The following is a 15,690-nucleotide window of genomic DNA, read 5'->3' as shown; positions in this document are numbered from 1 at the left end:
CAAAACTCAAGGCTGCGACTTTTCCACAGATACATCTGTGTTTGGAGTTCTCAAGAACATAATTAATATTATTAAAACTTCTTAAGATGTCGAGAAATAAACATAAAAGAAACTGAGATCATGTTGCTGTTGTTTATTGACTTTTTCATGAGTGGTGGCTCCTAAAGGAGCCATTTGTGTCTTTGAGTGTTTATCAGCAATTCTTGCTCTCCAAGAGTTCTTTCAAGTGATTAATTTTCACTTTACTCAAACAACTAATCACCAACCTACAAGGAATCTCCATTCCTCTGCTTAGCTGTTTGGAGTGACGTCTAAGGCCAGTCTTTTCCACGTATATCTCTCTGCCATGTGTGAAAATAACACAAAATTTGTGAGTACTCGTGAAGTAAATGACCAACTGTTTCGTTTTTTTTACCACCTTACAGCAAATTTGTCGACTGCATTATCAAGCTCCTGTTCGGCATGAAGTTTTTCACCTATTGCAGGTTTCCAAACATCTTTATAGACGTAGTATCCCCCAACAGCAGAGTCGAATGTTTGGCCCTGTCCCAGACTCCTCCCCACATTTAAAAAAAAAAAGCTTGGCTACTAAGCACTCATTCATAATTTCAACTTTATGGTGTGTTTTGAAGTGATAATCTTGAAAAATCAGATCAAAAGAGCATTTTAAGGAAAAAATGTTGTAAATTCAAACGAAAAAGAACGTATGACAAATGAAATTTCACTTTCTTTAGACTTGATAAATGTGAAAGATGGCAACAACTTCTATATCAGTGTTTCAAAACCTTCATTGTTTGTCCTTGTTTGTTTATAGCAATACAACTCTACTGGAACTTTAAACTTTATTCTTTCTATTTTTTCCAAAATCTGCGCTTCCATATTGTGGGTGCGGCTTACCTATGGACGTTTACAGTATTTATTTACAATATCATATAAATAAACAGCAGAACACGTTATTTGAATTCTCAATTCTCTTGACTGTTGATCGTCTAAAACATTAATCATGGCTTGAATCATTCCATACAGCTCGTCAATTTTGTGACTTTTGATGTCTTTTTTTGGCAATCGAGTATGGTTAAACTTGTATGAGCGGGCACCTTCAGGAAATGAGCTATTTATATAATAATAAAATAGAGGGCAAAATTACTGAATGCTGATTAATCAATGAAGAGGGTACTTCTTAATTTTGGTTGTGACGAGGGCAAAACTACTTGCTCACGCTTGGTCCTCAGGTTTCTTAGCAACAGCTTATGCTATCGAGAAGTTGTTGCTAAAAATTTTTCTGTAACAATGGCATCTCATTTCGAGATAGTTGACGAGGAATACATAGAAGAATTAAGACAAGAGTGAAAAGGAAAACACCAGGAAAAGCACAGAGTACTGAAGTAACGTTTTCAAAAAGTGGGCCAATGAAAGAAACTTCCAAGCAAATTTAGAAGAGTATGAAAGCGATGTCCTCGACCAAACACTGTAGCAAGTTTTATGCCACATTATGAAAAGAAAACGGGGATGACTATGAGTCCGACTGCCTGAAAGTAATGCAGGCATCACTGGAGAGATATCTAAAATCAAAAGCCTATCCAAAGTCCATCATCTGAGATAGGGAGTTTCTTAACTCCAGAAAAGTCCTGGAAGGGAAGGCCACAAAACTGCAAGAACGGGGGAAAGGAAAGCGACCAAACCGATCCAGAAGTTTGAGAAAAGAAGAGGAAGAAGTCCTCTGGCAGAATGGCCAGCTTGGAGGAGGAACTCCACAAGCTCTACTTAACACCATGTGGTGGCTACTCACTCAGCACTTTGGCCTACGAGGGTGACAAGAACACCACCAAATGAAAGTTGAAGATTTCACTTTACAATGCTACGACGAAGGAGACGAATTTCTAACTTTTGCCGAAGGTCCAACTAAGATGAGACAGGGAGGCCTTAGCATGAAAACCAGACTAGTCACCCCCAAAATGTTTGCCACAGGGAACCCTGCATCTGAGGCTAACCAAGTCAGACCCCTTAGACCCACACCAGAAAGTACCACTTCAGAGACTTCCCCAGAGAACACCAGAACATGAACATGAACATGAGGTGTTCATTGAGGCAAATTGCCTTTGGCCCGAGTTGTTGAAGTTCATCGTGGTAGGGATGGATGCGTCAGATCCACAGAAGATCGTACAAAGACCTCAACGCTCATTAAACCGATTTCAAAACTGTGCTTCCTTGAGCATGATGAACAGCAAGTCAGTGATGAACTGGATTAATTATTCGAGAGAATTTGTTTTCAGAGAACTATGAGAACACTCAAATCTAGATCTTATTGCAAGATCAGTCTTTATTGCAATTATTGTGTGTTTACAATTCCGTTTCTTAAGAACAAGCTCGTGTCTACAGTTAATTAATGAACAATTAGATTAATTGGTTCATTGGGGCTGGTGTGTAGTCACAGTGCCTATATTTTGTTTTGCCTTTGCATTTTTTGTGCATCATTTTCTGTTTTTCAATTATTCCATGTATATTTGTTATTTCAATTAGTTTCGCCATTTATATTCGGTTACATACCATTTCATATTTTCGTGTACATTTTTTCACCCTTGCTTCTATTGTGTGATATAGCTTCTTCTGCCATTAGTTTTCTAGTTGCCGTTGTCATTATGTTTTAGTCGTCGTAGTCGCCACGCAAATCTTGTAAGTTTCATTATTTTCTGTCTTTTTTGCTTGTTTTATTTGTATTTCCTTTTGGTTTCCTGCCCTGTATATTTAGCTTGTTTATGTGCGTTTGTTTTCAGTGAATCGCTAGTAAAAGTGCGAGTTCTTAGATGTGTGGATTTTGATTATAATGCCTACTTTTTCTCCATGTTTCCTCATTCAAAACACTAACTGTTGCACCAGTATACAAGTTACACTATGGTTTACAACTCCTTTGATATAGATTCCAGAGTCTGATATGATCAAAAGTACATTGTTACCTATAAAAGCAGGGTTGTTTAACTCATTGGCAATTATTGGTGCTTGGTCCACCACGACAGACCTCACAGGGACTGCCTGGCCCTAAGCAGGCCCAAGCTCTCTTTTCCCCCTCTTTGTGTGGACAACTCCAAGCAAAATGGCCAGGTTCATGGCAAGCAAAAGATACCACCTCGTAGCAGCATTGTGCAGTCAAAGTCATTTCAGATTTCCTTTCCAGCTCATGAATTTTCTAATTCATACCTAGAATGATCTTCTTAAGCTCCCAAATCTCAGTCGAAATTTTGTCACCATCCACTGAAGCACTCAGCACATTCACCGACTTTTCTTTTCCACAGATGGCACAGCCTGACAAGTTTTACGCACACTATCTAACTGACAAACAACACAAACAGCCTCCACAAGCAATGCCAGTTGACTCATGAGAGCCTTTTCTTGTAAATCATTGCTGATTGCCACTCCTTGAATAAACTGATCTCTTGCCAGTTCCAGCTTGAACGAATAAGCTGCCTCTGGGTAGGCATTTTCCACTAGCTCCATCAAATTATCTGTGAATGCTCCAAAATCCTCATTTGGCCTTTGATACCTGGCCTGTAACTTCCTTTGTCTTGCCCAAATCAAATCTTTGAATCAATTGTGCCGTGAATTCCTCAAAGGTTAACAATCCCAAAAGCTTCAGAAGCTCAGCCACTTTGTAGGCCTGTTGATCCAGCAAGGTGAGCAAATAAGCTCAAAAATCTGAAGATTTGATACGTACAAGATTTGCATACTGAAGAAACTGCGAAACCCATGTTTTGAAATTTAGACCCACTGAACAAATACGCAGAGCTCGTACATTCCTGCTGGATTCCATCTCACTAGAAACCACCATGCTCTCCTTCAGGGCCTTGGATAAGGTATTCACCAGCTCCTGAATTTTAGGACTCTCCTCCTCCGATGCACTTTTTTGTGGTGACTTGGCTTCTTGATTTGGCTCGGGTTCTTTCAGTAGACAGCCTACAGCGCATTCGGGTATTTCCTGTTCTCCATCACTCATTTCTTGGTCACTTTAAATCCCACCACTGCCACCAATGTAATAAACGTCGTTTTAACCATTTCAATCGCGTAGCTGAGTAACATACAACAACACACACTGAAGTCGATCCGTTCTTCCAACCATGTGCCATTCTTTGTTTGATGTTTGATATTTGATATTTTCTTGCTTTTATTGCTTCCCCTCATGTAATTTTTTTCGGTGTGTAAGCTCTCAACACACAATAAGTCGCTTGTCCAGAAACATAACCGACAAAAATACAGTGCATGAATAGAATCTTCTCACAGTTTTGCAGCACCTTTGCCAGACAAGTGTGCTTCAGCAAAACATCAAAAGGTTTTTCTTGGCTAATACATGGGTCAAATTTTGGTAATGAAGTGCGTAAAATACAACAAAACTGTTTGAGCCTAGTTGCCATTTAGAAGTATAAGATTTTGTAAATGTTATAAGTGATAAACTTTAATACTTCATATCGAAGGTTGGGTTGATGATGCCATATTTTTTATGCTTTAGACACCTGTAAACAATGTTGAAAAAAGTCAGAATCGGGACATTTCTGCAATCTAAATCGGCCACAAACTACCTACGTGATTGGAAGATATAAATCTTAAATGTTTAGGAGAATATAATAACATTTCCTTTCACACAAGAATGATTAATACTCATGTTTTGTGCAAAACCCCAACATTCATAAACTCGTGTTCTCAAGGCAACATGACTCCAGTGGGACCGATGGCTTAGGCATGCGCAGTGTGCATCTAGTGTGAAAATTTACTTCCAGCAGCAACTTAGAGCCGTTGCGTCCTAAATCGTAAAGTCCCTAATGACAAAGCCATCAATGTATCACTCCTTGACATAATCTGAAAATTATGTGCTATCTAATCTCTTATTACTATGCTTCAATATTGGCTGACTCGCTGAATGATGCCCAAGGGCATCTGGCAGTGCACAAGATCTCCAGTTTAGCATGTCATCTGTGATAGCTAATTACAGAGCTTGAAATAGAAAAATGTATAGGCTGCCATTTTTTTTTTTCAATTTTTGGCAGGCCATACAAATTTTGACCTGGCATTTATTTCTTTTGGCCTGCCACCTGTTGACATTTTTACTATTAACGAAATTGTATAAGTTTTGATTTTCAACAGCAATCACATTTGTTGGCTGACAAAAAGATGAAGTACATGAAATAAAAAAAAAACATGCCACAAAATAAAATCATACATGGTTATAGTTTTCAGACCGCTGAATCACTACCCCTGTCCAGAGTGAGACTCATTAGTACTTGAAAGAACCCTTTAATCTTAACCACAACTCAAGTAACACATTTTACCTTTTATTTAACAAACAATACATCAAGTTGTTGGGTTAAAACTTCATCAATGACAGGTACTCAATACTTTCAGTCATGGAAAATATTGTTCATAAATGTTTATGCCAAAATTAAAGAATAAACAGTAGTCGTATGTGCTCATTTACAGGGTTTTTGACAGGTACTCATCAAATGACATCATCAATCAAATTGCTCCTTTTAATGCACTTTGACAGCTTATTGATTTGCATAATAACCTGTACGTCCACACCCCATTGTCGCTGGTTTCCTTTTTTCCTTTTCATTTCTTTCTTGTTCTTGATCATCTTTTTTCTACCTAGTCCTCCCATCTGCTCAGAGGGCATAGTGTCACTTTGACAGTTCTTTGTAACATGTTTGCCAGTGATGTACTTCAATGGTTTTTCTTTCTATGATCTCCTTTAAGTTCTTTCTTGTCATTTCCTTTTTGCTACAATCGCTACATAATTCGTAACATCCACCTTTGGGTGTGGTTTTCCTCATTTCATGGCAATAATTACATACCCATTCTATTTTCAAATCCATGTGTTCCTGGAATAGATTGTGATATTTTTTTCCAGGAATTCCTACCCTCTTTGTAATTCTTTGCTTGCTCATTTGTTTCCTGCATACACTTCACCAGATTTTGCACCACCACTTCCATTTGCAATGACATGCTTTGAAGACCGTGTTTAATCTTTACAAAAACCTGCTTCCCTTCTGTGATTTTTTAAATATGCTCGCCTTCGCCTCAAGGAGTTTCTGTTATCTCACTTAACAGAATGTGTTTTTGTACCTTTTCAACATTTTGGTGGCTGCAGTATTGATGGGCATGTACTTTTTAAACTTGGAAAATATTATATTCCAAGTTGTAGTGGGGGAATGATTTCACTCCATCACTTCCTGTTAGACATTTGGAATCCTGGGGGAACTCCCATATCAAAACGTCTGCAGGAATGCTCATCAGAAAATTTAAATTTAATTCCTAAAGGAGACTAATATGGGTGCTGCTTTAACTTCATTAGACCCTTAAAAGATACCACTTAAACGGGATTAGGTTAAATTACAAGCCACTGTTCAAGAAAGGATCCCATGAGCAGACCCGGCTTGTGTACTCCAGGGATCAGTGGAAATCAAGCCTAAAACAGAACTAAATGAGAGCATTTCTTTTATTATTATATCTTTGAGTGCATCTTAAAGGATACTTTGAAACCTAAGAATGGTGACGTTTCGTCGTCAACACCCTAATACTAAGTGAGATCAGAACCCTTGATTTGTACCCAAGATGACGACCCAAACTTTTCATATAGGAGTCCCCCCAGGTTTCCAACATCGCACCGTCTAAGGCAGTTTTACAGTCACTTACACCATGTCAAGTTAGTTATTCTTTGAATTTCTGACGAAAGTTCTCAATATCTTACCACAGAAAATATACCTTGAATAGATTTTGGCACAAACGTTTTCATATAGAGAAGCTAACTATTTCCTGAAGGTGTTTGCTTATACAGGTTCAACCATACTTGATTGCCAAAAAATAAGATATTGAGAATCACAAAAATGATGAGCTGTATGAATTTTCTGATGAATCAAGTCGGGATTTCAAGGTTTAGATGATCAACAGACGTGAGAATTGAAAATTAAATGAGACTTACCTGAAGTCGATGTTTGATTGGGATTCTGCTGAGTCATCAGTAGCACAAGAAGTCATGTGAGAGAGCTCCAGCTGCCCGAGTGATCAGTCTTTAAAGTCTTGAGTGTGCTGATCAGGTGGGTAGTATTACAAGAAGTTTTGGTGGGTCTATAATACCTCTAAAGGGTATGGGCGTGAGTTGTTGTGCTACTGATGACTTGGCAGAATCCCAATCAAACATTGACTTAAGGTAAGTCTCGTTTAATTTTCGATTCTGCTTCGTCATCATGCGCACTATGAAGTTATGTGAGACTTCAAAGCAACTGATAGCACACGATACAAACAAAAGAAACTCTTTCATAGCAGTTTCAACTTAAGATCTGTCACTGTCTTAAGTGAATCCATTTTGAAGTGCCAGTAAACAATGAACTCTATGAGCTCCTCAAGATCTAGGATCATCATATAGTCTACTCCATTCTTTTTAAGCCTAAGGAAAATGGACGAAACAAATTCTCTTTGTGAGTGAGTAGACTCCACAATAACACCTTTATTAAGGAGTTTTACAACTTCAGAATCTATAATAGCAGATTCTGCAACATTGAATTGTATGATCTTATGGTCAGTTTGCTGTACCATTGGTACACTATCTATCAACTGTAAATGATAATGCTCAACCCAGTCTAAAACCTCTGGGTCATCAGTAATGTCTTTCCATGCTGGGACAAATTGTTGCAATCTACCAGCTTGAAGATATCTTAGTTTATCTTTTTCCCAGCTCATGAGTGGGCGGAATTCAACAAATCCTGCAATCTGATTGGTTCCGGGAGCAAGGGGAATTTTCTCATCTGGACCGCCGCAGCGGGCAGAATCCATCTAGTTTATCTATTTTCGTGAACGAATTAGCGGTAATTGTCAATTTTTCGCCCTTTTTACGCTTCCATCAACGATTAATCGACGCAATTCACCTTTAAATGGCAAGAAAAGTCACTGTAAGTAAATTCAATTGAGTTTTTTAAGTTGTAAGAGTTTGTTTGGCTGTTTGTAGCTCGGCGCTGTAATGGCAAGTAATCCTGTGTGTCTCTCTCTACACAATTTTAATTACAAAAAATGACTCAATTTCAGTCAAGTTTACCTCTCTGATCATTGCTGTATTTGAGAGAATTTCTGTGGAAAACACTTAATGAATTTCCTTGCTATATGCTACTCAATTTACGGTAGAAAACTGTGATTTCGAGTGATTTGCAACGACTGACAGAAATTGTTTTTGTAGTACAACTTCAATCTTTGCACGAACTTTCACACCGGAAAAACACTTTCAGAGAACTTAATTGGTGAACTAAATGCCACTAACATAAAGTAGTTCGAAATAAATCTGTTCTTTAATACATCTCACCTTGTCTAGTATCTGAGTTACTCACTCATTCGCTAGCTAGATTTTTTTAGGATTGGTTTGTGCACAGCGCATAAGCCAATTCAATGACAAAGTTACGTAAACAAACCCACTTGTAAGCCAATTCACTGCAAGAAAAAAAGATAAACATGTTATTGTCCGGCTTAGGGTCGGTTCGTATAGTGAAAAACTGTGACCTCGGGCTTGAAAATGCATTTTCAAGACCTCAGTCACAGTTTTTCCCTATACAGACCTCCCAGCCGGCCAATAACATGTATGCATTGTTTACCTTGATAGAGGGGTTTTCTTGCCCTACTTGTTTGGCCCCCTCCCCTCATCCCTTCTTGGTGTATGGGGGCCAGGTTTTTTCCAGTTTAAATTTTTAATGGCCCAAGTGCCTTGGCCACGTGAGGAATACTTGTAGCCAAAGCCTTTTGGACTTTGCATGCTTGTATCCCATATATCCATTGCTTTTGTGGCCTTATGCTTTCAGGTTTAGCTTTTTGCTAACTTTGGTTGCTTCCGCGAGATCTTTCAGTCGTTTAGATAAGTCAGTGTCATTACCAAACAGGAATTCTGTGAAGGGTACTGAGCTGGAGCACAAATGTTTGTAGTCTTCATTTAGTGCAGGCTCGATGTTGTCCCTGTGCCACATTCAACTCGAAGTTAGCAGCACCTGCCACTCTTATTAATTCTGGGACATCCAAGGCATCTTTAGGAATTTTATCCCGTGCCTTCACAAGTTCCTCAATAACAGAAACTACAGGGATGAGCCCTTTGACAAGATTACATTGCATTCAGTGGAACTTGATATCAGCAGACCTTAGTCTGATTTTAGTTTATCCCAGGTAAGATGATTGACCTTCATGCTTGTGAGGCATTCACAGTTTTCTGGTGTGTTATAGTGATTCTGTGTCACTGTCAAAACTTTGTCCATAAGCTTTTCTCTCAGTAACCCATGGACAATTTTGGCTATCTGCTCGCTTACACCAGGAGCCTTCTTCTGATCAAGTTTAAGGTTGTTCGCAATTCTTGACAGTAGCTTGATTTTGCCACAGGCATCCTACTGAGATGCAGAGTGAGTGCTGATGTATTAGAGTGTTAAGGTGGCTCGATCGGATTTTTGAGTAACAATACCGTTCAACTTTGGGCGACTAGAACATCACCATTATCAATCCAACAGAAAATCAAACATTACTGGTGTGCTTGAGAAAGATGAAAGTTTCAAATGGGATACATTTCACCAGGATCTGAGTTACCATAGCAATAAAATGATGCCATACCTCATTTTACATGACATAGAATAACTTGCTGTCGGGGACAATTTTTGAAATATGATGTCGGAATCTCGGACAACATAGTTGTCTCAATGATGGCAGAATTGAAAAAAATCTATAAGAGCATTTTCGAGAAAATTGCATGTGAAGTTTTAAGGTGTTAAAATTCAACAAAAGCAAAACAGTTTTCAATGTTATTGAAAACTATGTTGAAAAGAATCTACTATATGGCATTTTAGACTTAGATGAATCAGATAACATGTAAATATCTTGACCAAAAATCCAATAGAAATCACCCAATTTGAGTTTTAGGAGCACTGGCTTGAATATCAACTGGTTTGAGTTTCAGTGTGAGGGTTATGAAAGTTTACAGTGATTTAAAATGTGCCTGTTACAAATCATACGTTACATTGCATTGGAAAACAATACGCTAGATAAATTTCGAAGTTAACGGAAACGAAAAGATGTGCGTGTGCATGCAGCTATAGGGAAAGTGTCAAATTGATGTGTTTGACCTGTTTATTAAGGTCAGGCTTTTCCCACTTGATGTACATGGACTCTCTAAGCTTAACTTGGTACTTGGCAGGTGCAGAGTCTAAGATCTACAAGAGGTATGGAATGTCTCTCAAGCCTGCAAATGCTTATAAACATGAGAAGATCTGTCCGATGACAAGTGCTTGTGCATGTGCGTGGAGAAATGTTGGCTTGTTTTGCCAACATAACAAGCATTGCAGCTTGCAGAAGAAAATTTGTACACGATGCACGTACGGAGCCTGTCAGGGAGAGGATCTTTAACGTTGAACAAGTTCTTAATTTTAAAGGTAGAATAAACAAATTTGATGTCGATGGGTTTGCAGAATCGATTGATTAGCTTGCACACCCTTTGTTGTGCAACACCCGAAAAATGCCCGATGTAGGGGATGTTGAAATAGTGCTTGGGCAACTCCTGTTTCTCGACACCTGTTGAAGGTCGTGTGTCGATCCCTACTACTGCTCTCGTGACCTAACGGTGGAGTAACACGTCTAGTACGTGATCGGGATAGAGATTTTTACGCAAAAAAGTAAACAAACTCTGAATATCATTGTGAAAACCCAACCACGTGTTGTTGATCTTAAAGGTCCTGTCAATGAACATTTTCACCAGCCCCATTTTGTAGCAAGAGGTGTAAAGCTTAAAAAATTGGTAAACAAGCCCGTGAAGGTCTTTTTGCGGTATACAGTGGCGACAGGGAATTGTGGGGATTTGTTGTTTAATAGCACATCAAGAAAAGGAATAACCTGGTTACTCTCCCTCTCCATAGTGAAATGAATATTAGGATGTTGATTGTTAATGAAATTAAAGAAAAGGTCAGCATCCCGTTCCGAGTGGAAAAGGCAAAAAGAGTCGTCCACATGACGACGGTAGAATAAAACCTGGGAATCCCTATACTGTTCCAACCAGATCTTCTTGTGGTGACTCATGAAAAGATTAGCAAGAACGAGGGCTATGGGGAACCCATGGCTACACCATCAACCTGATCGTAATATGTGCCCTTGAAAATGAAATGGGTTTCAGCGGTGGCAAATAGGAAAAGTCTTTTTAGGTCAGAAGTGCTTAGTTTGATGCCAGGGTTGCCCTTGGTAATGTAGTCGACCACCTGGTCTATACATTCACTCAAAGGAATGTTGGTAAACAAACTTTCCACATCAAACGAAACCATAAACTTCCCCTCCATGGACAAGCCATTAATTTCACAAACAAAAGTGAGCGTGTCTGAAGCGACATATTCAGAGGGAATGTGCGGCTGGAGAAGATTACTCAAAAATTTGGCCAGGTTGTAATTGTAAGTCCCAATGGAAGAGACAATTGGATGACAAGGAGGTGTACAGTTGGCTGCCTGCGGTTTGTGCATCTTGGGTAGACGATATATCCTAGCAGGTTGTGACCCACTCGGATATATAGCGTCATATACCTGTTGATCTAAATGGCCCTTTTTGTTTAAATCCCTGAGAAAACGCTGTAATTTCCCTTCCCAATTTAGGGTGGGGTCATTGCTAAGGGGTTTAAACTTTGATGTATCATTGATTATTTTTAAAATACCTCTATCATACGCAGTTCTATCTAAAACCACTGAGCCATTTCCTTTGTCTGGTTGCAAAATTACAATGTCCTTGTTCTTTCGTAAGTTTTTGAGAATTCCGTGCTTTTTGAGGTCAGCCGTTGTGGGACAATAAGCGGAGATGTAAGTGTGAGCCAGGTGAGACAGTTCCGTAACTAGTTTTCCAGTGTCCTTGCTGTCTTTGAGATTTCTGATCATTCTTTGACTAATCAGTTCAAAGCACGTGAAGATGTCAGTCTTGTTAATCAATGGTGGACATATTGAGTGTGTCAGTCAAAATTTGAGCACATCTAGCTGCTCTGCGGTGAGAACAAACGAAGACAGGTTTGTAACAACTTCGCTTGAAGTGAAAGGCAGAACAGAATTCCTTGTGAGGTTTTTTAGTTTCTTCTCATGAGTCTTGATGAACTGATTTGCCGTTTTAGCTACACTGTGGGCAACAGCCTTACGTAATATGTAGCTATCCAGACTGTTTAAGATGCTGGAGATTCTGGTCATCAAGTTGTTTCTCTTGCAAAGTAGCTTACGATGCTCCTTAAATCATCTGTTGATGGCGCTTTTCAAAAGATGTTTCTTAATTGGCAATACATCTTGTCGGGCGGTGTTTGAAGGTAGGTGAAAACAAAGAAACTTCGGGTAAACATTGGGCGACTTGCAGTTTCGCAGGAACGCTAAATCCAGTTCCGACTTTCGTGTCTTTTTCAAGATCTTCTCGAGTTTGCAGAGGTCAGAAGGGCTGATCCTTCTATCATACTTGGCTGCGATGTCGTAGATTATTGCTCCAAAAGGTCGAGACAACAGCAAAAATGTAGAAATTTTCAAAAATAATGTGACTTTTTAAATTTTCACAAATGTGTTTTGACGGTGCATCGTCATCGTCAGTGTGATGTTTATGAAAGTTTACAGTGATTTAAAACACTTTCAAGATCCCCTACATCGGGCATTTTGCGGGTGTTGCACAACAAAGGGTGCACAAGCTAATCAATCGATTCTGCAAACCCATCGACATCAAATTTGTTTATTCTACCTTTAAAATTAAGAACTTGTTCAATGTGAAAGATCCTCTCCCTGACAGACTCCATAGGCGCATCATGTACAAATTTTCTTGTGCAAGCTGTAATGCTTGTTACGTTGACGAAACAAGCCGACATTTCTCCACGCACGTGCACGAGCACTTGTCATCGGACAGATCTCCTCACATTTATAAGCATTTGCAGGCTTCAGAGTCGTGCCGTACCTCTTGTAACTTAGACTGTTTCAAGATCTTAGACTCTGCACTTACCAAGTACCAAGTTAAGCTTAGGGAGTCTATGTACATCAAGTGGGAAAAGCCTGACCTTAATAAACAGGTCAAACACATCAATTTGACACTTTCCCTATAGCTGCACGTACACGCACATCTTTTCATTTCCATTAACTTCGAAATTTATCTAGCGTATTGTTTTCCAATGCAATGTAACGTATGATTTGTAACAGGCACATTTTAAATCACTGTACACTTTCATAACCATCACACTGACGATGACGGATGCACCGTCGAAACATGTTTGTGAAAATTAAAAGAGTCATATTATTTTTGAAAACTTCCACTTATGTAATCGGCTCAAAGGATGTACTATTATTAAACCACTGATGAGGAAATAATTAAATAAATTCAATCTTAGTAGTCTGCCGCAGGATGGATGATATTGGAACGCCTGGAAAATGCATTTTACATTTTTAAAAAATTTACACTTGGAGGATTTCAATAGCTTGTTTTTTTTTTCTGGTAGTCCTTTCGTAATCCTTGTACCCTGTTTCATCCACATTCTCTTTAGTTGTACATTCACTGCAAGTAAAGGTCAACAAAGCTTCCTGGTTAATTTTTATCGTTTTGTCATGTTGTCGCTGGCCATTAGAATTTCCTACAACATTATGGAAACGTTGGCACACACTTAGCCATAGGCAATCAAGTACCAAAGGCAATCGCTGACAAAAAGCGCGTGCTTAAAAAAGTAATCATGCCACAACGATCTCATGAAAATACAATTGAAGAAAAATGCAGGATGCAGAATCAAAGGAAGAAACACAAACGATTGTCAAGGACAGCAAGGGAAAGGGAGAACAGGGAAATGCAAATTCAAGAGGAAAGAGATGCATATTCTCACACTAAGGAATTGGCACAAATTTACTATGGCAAATGGAAAGCATTAGCCAAACAGAATAAAAGACCCTGGACAAGAGCAAGGTAAGTCTCTGTCAGCATCAAAATAGATTATAATAGGTATCAGAAAATTTGCAGTTGGTTACAAAAAATGATATAACCAAATGGAAGCTGAACATAAACATGACTAGCATGATCTTGCATTGTACAACATAAACTTATAGGGGGAGGGGAGAGTATGGCCCTCGCAATTTGTCTCCTTTTTATGATGAAATTGAACAAAATTACGATCATTTTCATAAAATGAGGCAGGGAATTTGCCACATTCTGAAATGAATAAGTGGGAATTTATTCATATCTGTTTGCCAGGCAGACAGGCAAAACTTTTGACTGAAAAGGACAGTCATTGAACTTTGAGCATTTTCCCTTCCATCTTAATTTGCTGTGTAGTGTGAATCTTGCCCTACCAGGGCTACCACAGATCAAAAAATGGCCACGGAAAGAAATTTCAAGGTCAGGAAAAGTCAGTGAGATTCAAGTCTTTACATCACTGAGTTTCATACCATGGTGGAAGAAATATTTCATAAGATCTCAATGTTTTAATGAAGAAGGCAAAAACTGCTGTTGAAAGGCTAAAAGGGGAGGTTAGACATTTTGTCTCTATTTGGTCAAGGAAATTTTATTTTTATCATGGATAGGTCAGTGTAGGTCAGTGCCTTGAGAGTCAGGGAATTTTGCAAAGTTTTGTTTGTGGCAACCATGCATACCCTCTGTGTATCTCTCTCAACAGTGCCCTCAGGGGACAGGGCAATTAGGCATCTTACACTTCAAACTGTGTTTTATGAGACTTCCGTCGTTCGTTGGTTGAGACTTAAGTTGTTGGTTGATTGAGATACAAGAAGAGGCTTTAAGAAAGCCAAATTGAGCCACAGTTTACTATATGGAAAGGATAAAGTTTACCAATCAATAATCTATTAATCATAAAAATTACAATTTCCTCGATTGTGATTGGTTTTTAAACCCCTATTTTCCACTAATTCACTTGGCAAGTTGTTATTGGATAGTTTGTCATCGGACACTTTGTTATCAGACAGTTCAATAGGCCAATCATATTCAAAGTTGTAGTTTAAATCAACCAATCACAACCTTGGTTTCAATCACCATAGAAACAGTGAACAGACTCCTAAATAGAGGCTTTCAAACTCGCAGTGTAGTCATCCGATTCTGCTATCACTCATATGATTACAGACTCGACTGGATTCCACTCAGTCCTATTACCATTACTTATGACACAATATAGCATGTGAATCTGATTGAGCTGACTAGCCTCACTTTTAAGATGGTCTTGATTCTCTGTTTATAAAATAAAATATTGCTATATTCCAGATTAGAGACAGGAATACAAAATCAGGACCACCCAGTAGCAAATTTGCCTCTGTTAATTTAATTGATCCATCTGAGCTTCAACGAATCAAGTTAAAAGGAATTAATACCGGGACAGGTTTTATATGGCTGGTGCATTTTAAAATCATTCACAAGATTATTGGTTCTTGTGGTAGAAAAACAATGTCTGATGCAAACACCAAAGAGATGGTAAAGGAGGCACAAATCATGCAGGCTCTCACACAAAAACATTCCTGCAATAATAGGCATCCAGCTTGAAAGAGAGCCTATATCACTAGCGATGTAGTTCAAAGGGGAAGAAAATATGTCCATAACAGTCAGTAAACTATTGTATTGCAAGGAATCCAATGGTATATAAAGAGAAAGTTAAAAGTTCACCGACAAACAAAGACTGGCTGATCATTTTTCATGATATCACCGATGCTCTTGCTCACA

The sequence above is a fragment of the Orbicella faveolata genome, unplaced genomic scaffold, assembly GCF_042242905.1.
Source record: "Orbicella faveolata isolate gen_17 unplaced genomic scaffold, um_ofav_v1 contig_46, whole genome shotgun sequence".
Taxonomy (NCBI): domain Eukaryota; kingdom Metazoa; phylum Cnidaria; class Anthozoa; order Scleractinia; family Merulinidae; genus Orbicella; species Orbicella faveolata.
This window is presented reverse-complemented; position numbering follows the sequence as displayed.